Raw genomic sequence first — 11,149 nt, 5'->3', positions numbered from 1 at the left:
ATCGTATAAACTCTAAACAAATTAACAGCCAATAAAAAGAGAATCATTTCGTTAGTTACTTTCAGAGGTGTTGGTAAGTGAAGATTACATTATGTTTATGAAATGAATTCTTTTTTTACAGTGAGTTCCGAACAAAGAGAGCTTGGTGCAGGAGTTTAAAATCGGAATCAGTAAGTCCCTCTTAATTTTAGTAGAAAGGCACTCAACTCTAATATTATTATAGATATCTTTCCTACTTATATTTGAAGTCTATTTCAACACTCATCTCAAAGCTATATTCTAAAATCTTTGCAGTTTCAGTATTCTGTAATTATTTTGACCACCGAGGTATTGTACCATATTTAATTCTGCTGTGTTATTTTTTTTCAAGTCGTAACCTCGGTGGGGATCTCGGTGAAGCATCTTTTTTCTATAGAATATAATATATGTACTAACTAGATATATTTCTCTTTCATTCTAGACATGTCAAAATTATTTTCCAAGTGACTTTAATATTATTAAAGACAGAGGCAGTTGTCAAATTAGTGGAAGAATATATCACTCTTAGATAAGAAATTGAGTGCTGATCAAACAAGGGAATTTGAGTGAAGAATGCACAGACAGCACTCGGGAAAATGTTATATTTGAAATGCAGTTGAAAATGTAGAAAGGTGTATCATACTACATAGAGGAATAAAGAAGAGAGTTAGAACAAGCTCAACAATAGGGGACGTAGCACTATAAAAAAAAATCAGCAATAATTATATAAAAATAAGGGCGCTCGTTTCAGATCGATTTTGATTTTTCCGAACAAAATATGGAAGTTATCAGAACTTGAAGAGAATGAAAGATATTAAAGAAATGCACTAAAAAGTGAAAAAAAAACACCGGAAACCTTTCGTCGGTAAATTAAAAGAAATAGATCTTCATATTATGCTAAATGCAACAAACTTCTAAAAACACGTTTATAATGGGAGTTTGATCAACCCTATTCAAACCTGGGCCAGTATAATATCTAGGGGAAAAAAGAAGAATATTGGGTGCCGCCCCCGTTCTGCTCCCCCCCCAAAAAAAAAAAATATACAAATGAATCATGCTAATATTTGCACTTCTGGGCTGAAAATCTTTATGCAGCTTGAGACCTGTAATTATGAAATGAGATTTGGATTAATTGATAATTGTATTTACTCTACAACACCAGGGCCTGCATTAGGCAAACATTAAAAGCGTTAGCTGAAAACTTAATAAATCTGTTAATATCAGATGTAGACAAGACAAAGAATTTAGTCTTGACATTGATGACAGATCCACGTGCTTTGTCCTAATTGATTTTATCCCAATACCCTATCCTTTCCCCGTTTTGCAGTTTGCATTCTCTCGACACAATATAGGTTTGGAGCGTACATGAAGGTGCGATGACTGGTGATAGACTGTTTAGTGAATGAGTGAATTATGTCGTTACACGACTTCCAGTTTCAATTTAGAGATATATATTTCATAACTTTATTTGAGCATGACATTTGTTAAACTCGTGACATTTAAAAAATCTCTTTAATTTCATTGAAAATGTTTAATGTACGCGATCATGAATATGTAATGCCTTTAAAAAATTCTATCTATGAAATCAGAGTTATTCAAATTTTCTGCTACACTCTGTCCGCCACTGAAAGGAACCAAAAAATTGAAACAATCAAAATTTGATATGATGGTATTATAAAATTGTAGAGTGATATCATCAATTCATTAGTTGGATAGTTACGTACAATACTATCCGAAATAAGAAAAAAAATCATTAACTTCTTTTATTCTCATCCGATTTTATTGACATTAACATGTATCATTTTGATTATTCGATTTATTTCAATCATAAAAATTGTACAAATAAAATAATATTCCTGTGAAATGTCAAGGGGCCTTTCTTTCGAATGAACAACGTATGAAACAGATACACAACGGATGGATAGCGTTTTCCATCACATGGCAAGAGTCTATACGTTTTACATTCTTTTCCGTTTTTCACCTATTCATCTGTAAGTGCAGTGGGACCAAGTCTTTTATTGGAAGCCTAGAGGTTGAAAGCGGATAGAAGTGGAAGTGAGGTTGGTTCGCATAAGATGCATACGCTTACCCTCTTTTCGTTTTCAGCTGCAGTGGATGTGAGTTGCAAGCAAGCATGTATAATGTCCAGAGGAAGCAAAGAGGATAATGCGGACGTTTACGGATGATAACGGACATGGAACATTTGTTGCTCGTCGTGGATTTACATCGTACGCAGCGGAAAGTTAATCTTTTCTGAAAGTTTTGTGCAGCTCAAAACTTTTTGCGCGGATGAATTCAAAATGGGCGGATGCTCGATGGATAGACCGTATGGAACACGTATGCAATGAGTACACAACGGATTCATAGCGTTTTCAAACGCTTATATGTTTATACGTTTTACATCTTCTTTGCATCCGTAAGTGCATGCAATATACTTCGGACAATAACAAAGTCACATAAACCACACTTTTCAATCATAATGGGAATAAGGTTAACTCAATGGTTAACTTGTAACCGTAAATAATGTCGGATCATTCTAATGGTAAGATATTAAGGAATATTTCACAACTTCATACTGGAATTAATTCCCGCAAATAAGCTACCTGCAACGGTTTTCAAACATACATGCCATTATGTTAAGCAATGTCAAATAAGTCGTGCAAATACAGGTTTATATATTTTTTTTAAACAGGATACATGACTTTTCTTATTTATCCATTCATTTACTATCGGCTCTTATAAAACTAATCAGGGTCATAAAACTATGAGCCGGCATATACGAATATTAATTTACGAAATTGACATCAATTCTGCTACTTCTACTACTATTGTTACTACTACTACTACTGATATTACTAACAAAATTAGAGGGAAGGGGGTCACGCCCCCTTCTACCTAGTTGCCGTCTATCCTACCTACTACATGTACTACTACTACTATTACTACTTCTTCTTTTTCACATTCTACATATAATTGTACCACTACTACTACTTCTACTACACTACTACTACTACCCCAGGTATTTTTTTCATGGATGATCCGGGCTAAAATAAATAGAATAAATTCACAGAGGATAACGAAGTTATTGAATTTTAAAGTTAAGCAATATTTGTGAAAACAGTTATATGCACATCGTCATGAATATTCATTAGGTGGGCTCATGATGTCACATCCCCACTTTCCTTTTTCTTATGTTATTACATGAAATCATGAATGTTTCATTTTTCATACATGTGTTAATGATGTGTCTCCATTATGATGAAATAAGTAATTTAAAAAATAAATGCACTCAATCAGTTGTCAATCCAATTGTTTTATTTCTTGGTAGAACATTTTTTAGTAAACCTAATTTCACAATAGAATACAAAAGAACAAGTGGGGATGTGACATCATCAGCCCATATTATGAATATTCATAAAGACATGCCTAAACCGGAATAATACAAATCTTTAAAACTCAAGAACTTTGTTATTTGTCCGATTTTGATCAAATTTTCCAGCATTTTGCTTTGTGAATTTTACTCTATTTACTGAGATATAATAAATATTTCCAGCCTGGAAATATCCAGTGTATTGTTTATTCATTTCTTGACCAGCCATTGTATTGGTTGAAAAATAACTTCATATTTCCAAAGGTATATCTTCATTCTTCAATTCTAACAATTGAACAGTACAGAAAATCATTTCAACGACCCAATAAATGTTATAAACATAAATTTAGATGTTATTTGAAGATCGTTCATTCGCTGATCCCGTTTTATTTTGTTTCTCATTTTCACCTGATCTACTGAACGTACCGCGTTTTCTTTTGATCAGGTTCCAAACTGCTGTCCTGTAAGACTTATTCAGAAAGAAATAAATGATCGCGTTGATCCAGTGATTGGAAAATGCCATCCATCCCATTGCAAAATATGCCGCTTCTGGGATAGAAGAACCGGTTGCTGCCATCACGAAAGTACCCAAGGTATAAGGGGTCCAAGCAAGGTAGAAAGTACCAACGAGGATAGCGACCTTTACCGCTCCTCGGTAATTTGACTTCGAAGTATGGACAACCGCTTTGTTGAGTGGGACCGCGGTTGCGCCCGTGTTGTTGAAGCGAATCGCTTGATCAGCTATGCGGATGTGATGTCGTCGGGCAATCCGTAACAGTTGAACGTTGAATGCTGCTGATATAGTTCCAAACACAAATACAATGGCGGAATAGATGGAGATTAGGCGAACATTAGCAACATGTTGGGCACCATAAAAGTCGCACGAGCCATATATGGCAATAAGAGTGATTCTAGTCGTAGACAAGACAAACCCAACCAACATAGCAATCACAAGTACTATCTTTATCCGCCTAAAAGTAAAAATGGTTGCATAATACATTGGCCTGGTCACAGCTATGTATTGATCAAGGCTTATAACGAATAAAACACATGTGGACTGACTGATGAATATACTACATGGTCCACTGACGACATTACACATAGCAATATTCGAAAAAAGAAGAGTTCGTTCAAGTTCGGAAACGATGCTACTGCCGAAACAAGTTAGGCCCCCTAAGATGTCCACAACAGCCAAGCACTGGAGACATAGTCTTCCGTTCTCACCGAAGCGATTGGGTATCTTCGGAAGGATAATGAGGTTGAGAAAATTCAAAGTAATGGCCAAGAATAGCCCTATGCCGTTAGCAACTGCACCCAACAAACGGTTGTGTATCTCAGAATTTTGATCCTCGTTAGACATATTAGAAAAGTGGATACTGTTCGCCGTCATCTTTTCAATGATCTTACCCCGATCCAGCAAAGTACAAAATTGTGCCCAATCAAGGGAAATATGTCCTTCCGAATTCGTCGATGTTCAACAGTATCAAATAATCATGTGAATCAATTTATGAGCTTCACTCTGTCATTTATTGGGGATAAAATGCAGTGAGTCGTTATCACCTGTAATCTTGTGTTTCACCAAGCTTACAACTTTCAAAAGTACACAAGGAAGTCCTGCAAGAATTACCGAGAAGGCCCTGTTAAAGTATATGGAGAGGATAAAAACAGAAATATATTACATTTCGAAATGCTGCAACGAAAAATATACAATTACCTTCTTGTCTGAAGGTTGGTTGGTCATACAGCACCTTATTGTTCTTAGGACTATAAATCCACGCTAAATTTTTCATAGTCAAGATTTTTTATCTAACGCATTCCCCTGTTATGATAGAGATTGTTTAAAAAACCCAAAACAATAATTTTGTTTCGAACTGCTTTAAATGGGTTTATGAAGAACGGCTTGTGTCTATTCCAAAATTTAAAAAGAAATATGCTTATAGCTATAATATTTTTCCACTTCACATTGCTGCGCATTTCAGTGAAGTTAACTTTTAGTTAATCAGCATTTTTAAAATCTATGATTGAAACGATATAACTTGCAAGAAATCTTTGTTCACTTGGATAATTTTTATTTTTAATCTTTCCACTTTTTATTCGTCACAAGAACAATCAAAATATACCAATTATGCATTGCATTTCAATTAATCAGAACATTGATAATGTGTGTTACCCAATAAAATCGGCAATCGCAAATAAATTGTTCTGTATACTAAAAAGTAATTTAACTTGTATTCCAGCCCTGCATGCCGACAAGAAGACCCATAGACCGAAGTGAAAAAAGGGGAGTTTCACTTGGATAATACTGGGTGTAATAAAAAATATACTGCTAAAAATAATTACTTACTGCAAATCATAAAAGCAAAGTGATGACATTTCCACTAAAACACCGTTCTCGAATCAAACGCACAATGTCCTTTCCATCTTTGACTTATCCTCCACATTGTCGGCGTTTTAATCACAGTGTGAGAAAAAAAGGGACGGACGTGTGCACGGCCAACCAAGCTCACTCGCCACGCCACATCAATTCTGCTGTCAATTGCGACTTCTCGCTGGGCAACGCAGACCTACCTCTACGACGGTAGTTGATATTGGAAGAGACTTTTGGGCCCGTCGTAAAAGATTGTCCTGCTATGCAATTTGTGTGACATGATTTTTTTTTACCTTTCGCATCCGCAACGGAAACATTCAATCTGCGGTTCGTGTGCAAAATACTACGGTAACAGCGACATATCCGATTTAGGACAAGTTTCCAGAGCCACATTTGGTTCCTCCCAGAGCTCGAGGAAGCCGCCCGGTGTGCCATTTCCATTGACTAGTGGATACCAGGCGCGACCACGCATAAAAAGGGATTTCCTTTTCAAGAGTGGGCACGTTACGTATATGAAACGCAATCGGGTGCTTTTCAAAACCTACTGTGGTATCCACTCGTCAATGGAAGAAGTCCCCGGGAATTTGAATTATATAATACCTCATTTTGGGGAAAGTACTGGTAAACATATACCCAACATGCACACGGGCACAATATCCTTCACATTGTGTGCGAGATGGCTTGCCGTTTGTGTAGGAGGAACCAGCAAAAGAAAAAAAAATTCCGGATCGGTTTGGACATATTTGCTTTGCATGCAGATAATGCATGCGGAATGGTTTAGCTGGAGCGGTTAATGTGACCAACGGATTTAATTGCCAGCGATCCACCAATAATCCACGTTAGATCGATGCAAGATCGTACAAGCTCTCACAATTTTTCGAATGGCATGGTGTCGCATGAAAGAATTTTCCACACGAAACGCAGATCTATAGCGCGTAACACAAAGCTTATAGCAATGATTGTAGAACAGTTTTCTTTGACTTATTTCTTTGAATATAATGTACAGTCAATCGTAAAATTGAAGTGAACGATTGATCGTTAACTTTTGTGTTACGGGACCCTAATGCCGCGTCCCCGAGGTTTGCGAAAAGAAGGAAATAACTGATTGATGTGGAAATCGGTAACTATTAGACACGGTAAAAATTGGTCTTCCGAATCTCGCTTGCAGCGTTATGGTGATAAATAGACATCTTGCGATCAACGGCGGAACCACCCCGTCTTTGAAAATGGAGGGGTACCGACGAAAAAAGTAGTTAGTGAAAAATTGTAGAATGTTATTGATCTATCAAAAACCTGATATTTCTTTTTAAAAAATGATGACACTTAATGTTATTGCTTTGTAAATCCTATCAATACTGAGAAAACCATCACAGAAATTCAAGCATGCCAGTGAACTTTGGAAAATAGAAAAGGGCTTCAATGAGTTTAAGTTTATTTATATAAATACGGTAAAGAGATTTTTAAAAAACATGCATTAGGCCATCAAGCTGTTTTTAGCATGCCCATATGTAAAAAAATGTACATACATAATCATTATGTAAATAAACATTGTCTGATACAAATCAATATTTAAACAAACAAAAAACATTAAATAAAAAGTACAAGAATATCGAAAAAGACAGAATCACAAAAAATATGGTTGAAATTCAAAACGGAAGGGGTATAACTGAGAGATCATCTTGATGAATTTACATTAGTTTCTAATCGTATAAACTCTAAACAATTTACAGCCAATAAAAAGAGAATCATTTCGTTAGTTACTTTCAGAGGTGTCGGTAAGTGAAGATTACATTATGTTTATGAAATGAGGGCTTTTTTTTACAGTGAGTTCCGAACAAAGAGAGCTTGGTGCAGGAGTTTAAAATCAGAATCAGTAAGTCCCTTTTAACTTTAGTAGAAAGGCACTCAACTCTATATTATTATAGATATCTTTCCTACTTATAATTGAAGTCTATTTCAACACTCATCTCAAAGCTATATTCTAAAATATTTGCAGTTTCAGTATTCTGTAATTATTATGACCACCGAGGTATTGTACCATATTTAATTCTGCTGTGTTATTTTTTTTCAAGTCGTAACTTCGGTGGGGATCTCGGTGGAGCATCTTTTTTTCTATAGAATATAATATTATGTAGATATATTTCTTTTTCATTCTAGACATGTCAAAATTATTTTCCAAGTGACTATAATATTATTAAAGATAGAGGCAGTTGTCAAATTAGTGGAAGAATAAATCCCTTTTAGATAAGAAATGGAGTACGGATCAAACAAGAGCATTTGAGAAAAAAGGCACAGACAACACTCCGGAAAATATTATATTTGAAATGCAGTTGGAAATGTATAAATGAATATCATATCACATAGAGGAATAAAGAAGATAGTTAGAACAAGCTCAACAATAGGTGACGTAGCACTATAACAAAATCAGCAATAGTTATATAAAAATAAGGGCACTCGTTTCAAATCGATTTTTCTTAACTAAACATGGAAGTTATCAGAACTTGAAGAGAATGAAAGATATTAAAGAAATGCACTAAAAAGTGAAGAAAAAAAAACCACCGGAAACCTTTCGTCGGTAAATTAAAAGAAATAGATCTTCATATTATGCTAAATGCAACAAACTTCTAAAAACACGTTTATAATGGGAGTTTGTTCAACCCTATTAAAACCTGGGCCAGTAGGAAAAGAAAAAGAATATTGGGTGCCGCCCCCGTTCTACCCCCAAATATATATAAATTAATCATGCTAATATTTGCACTTCTGGGCTGAAAATCTTTATGCAGCTTGAAACCCGTAATGAGATTTGGATTAATTGATAATTGTATTTACTCTACAACACCGGGGCCAGCATAAGGCAAACATTGAAAGCGTTCGCTGAAAACTTAATATATCCGTAAATATCAGATATAGACAAGACCAAGAATTTAGTCTTGACATTGATGACAGATCCACGTGCTTTTTCCTAATTGATTTTATCCTAATACTCCATGTTTTCTCTGTTTTCCAGTTTGTATTTCTCTCGACACAATAATGGTTAGGTGCGTGCGGAGGTGCGATGATTGGTGATATACTGTTTAGTGAATTATAGTTACACGACTTCCAATTTCAATTTAGATATATATATTTCATAACTATTTGAACATGACTTTTCTTAAACTCATGACATTTAAACATCTCTTCAATTTCATTGAAAATGTTTAATGTACGCGATCATGAATATGCAATGCCTTTTTAAATATTCTTTCTATGAAATCAGAGTTATTCAAATTTTCTGCTCCACGCTGTCCGCCACTGAAAGGAACGAAAAAATGAAACAATCAAAATTTGATATGATGAAATTATAAAAATTGTAGAGTGATATCATCAATTCATTAGTTGGATAGTTACGTACAATACTATCCGACATGAAGAAAAAAATCAAAATTCATTAACTTCTTTATTCTCATCCGATTTTAGTGACATTTACATGTACCATTTTTGGTTTACTCGATTTATTTTAATCATAATAATTGTGAGAATAAAATGATATTCCAGTGAAATGTCAAGGGGTCTTTCTTTTGAATGAACAACGTGTGAAACGGATACTCAACGGATGGATAGCGTTTTCCATCAGATGGCAAGAGTCTAAACGTTTACATTCTTTTTTTAGGTTTTTCACCTCTGCATCCTTAAGTGCAGTGGGACCATTAAGTCTTTTATTGGAAGCCTAGAGGCTGAAAGAAGATGTTGATAGAATTAGAAGTGAAAGTGAGGTTGGTTCGCATATAATTAAGATGCATACGCTTACATCCTTTCTATTTCCGTGCTTCATGAACGTTATCTTTCCTCCCTCTTTTCGTTTTCAGCTGCAGTGGATGTGAGTTGCAAGCAAGCATGTATATAATGTCCAGAGGAAGCAAATAGGATAATGCGGACGTTTAACGGATGATAACGGACATGGAACAAATTTTGTTGCTCGTCGTGGATTTACATCGTACGCGGCGGAAAGTTCATCCTTTCTGAAAGTTTTGTGCAGCTCAAAACTTTTTGCGCGGATGAATTCAAAATGGGAAGATGCTCGATGGATAGACCGTATGGAACACGTATGCAATGAGTATACACAACGGATTCAAAGCGTTTTTAAACGGTTATGAGTTTATACGTTTTACATCTTCTTTGCATCCGTAAGTGCATGCAATATACTTCGGACAATAACAAAGTCACATAAACCACACTTTTCAATCATAATAGGAATAAGGTTAACTCAATGGTTAACTTGTAACCGTAAATAATGTCGGATCATCTTAATGGTAAGATGTGAGTATTAAGGAATATTTCAGAACTTCATACTAGAATTAATTCCCGCAAATAAGCTACCTGCAACGGTTTTCAAACATACATCCCATTATGTAAAGCAATGTGAAATAAGTCGTGCAAATACAGGTTTATATGTTTTTTTAAACAGGATACATGACTTTTCCTTTTTATTCATTAATTTATTATCGGCTATTATAAAACTAACCAGCGTCATAAAACTTTGAGTCGGCATATACGAATATTAATTTACGAAATTGACATCAATTCTGCTACTTCTACTACTATTGTTACTACTACTACTACTACTGCTACTATTACTAACAAAATTCTAAATTTGAGGGAAGAGGGTCACGCCCCCTTCTACCTAGTTGCCGTCTATCCTACCTACTACATGTACTACTACTACTACTACTACTACTACTAGTAGTAGCAGTACTACTACTACTTCTACTACACTACTACTACTACCCCAGGTATTTTTTTCATGGATGATCCGGGCTAAAATAAATAGAATAAATTCACAGAGGATAACGAAGTTATTGAATTTTAAAGTTAAGCAATATTTGTGAAAACAGTTATATGCACATCGTCATGAATATTCATTAGGTGGGCTCATGATGTCACATCCCCACTTTCCTTTTTCTTATGTTATTACATGAAATCATGAATGTTTCATTTTTCATACATGTGTTAATGATGTGTCTCCAATATGATGAAATAAGTAATTAAAAAAATTAATGCACTCAATCAGTTGTCCAATTGTTTTAGTTTTTGGTAGAACATTTTTATAGTAAACCTAATTTCACAATAAAATACAAAAGAACAAGTGGGGATGTGAAATCATTAGCCCATATATGAATATTCATAAAGACATGCCTAAACCGGAATAATACAAATCTTTAAAACTCAAGAACTTTGTTATTTGTTATCCGATTTTGATCAAATTTTCCAGCATTTTGCTTTGTGAATTTTACTCTATTTACTGAGATATAAATATTTCTAGCCTGGAACATCCCTTTAAGATATCAGATTGACAGCATTATCCAGTGTATTGTTTATTCATTTCTTGACCAACCAATGGATTGGTTGAAAAATAA

The sequence above is a fragment of the Lytechinus variegatus genome, chromosome 2, assembly GCF_018143015.1.
Source record: "Lytechinus variegatus isolate NC3 chromosome 2, Lvar_3.0, whole genome shotgun sequence".
Taxonomy (NCBI): Eukaryota; Metazoa; Echinodermata; class Echinoidea; order Temnopleuroida; family Toxopneustidae; genus Lytechinus; species Lytechinus variegatus.
Note: the sequence above shows the minus strand (reverse complement) of the source record.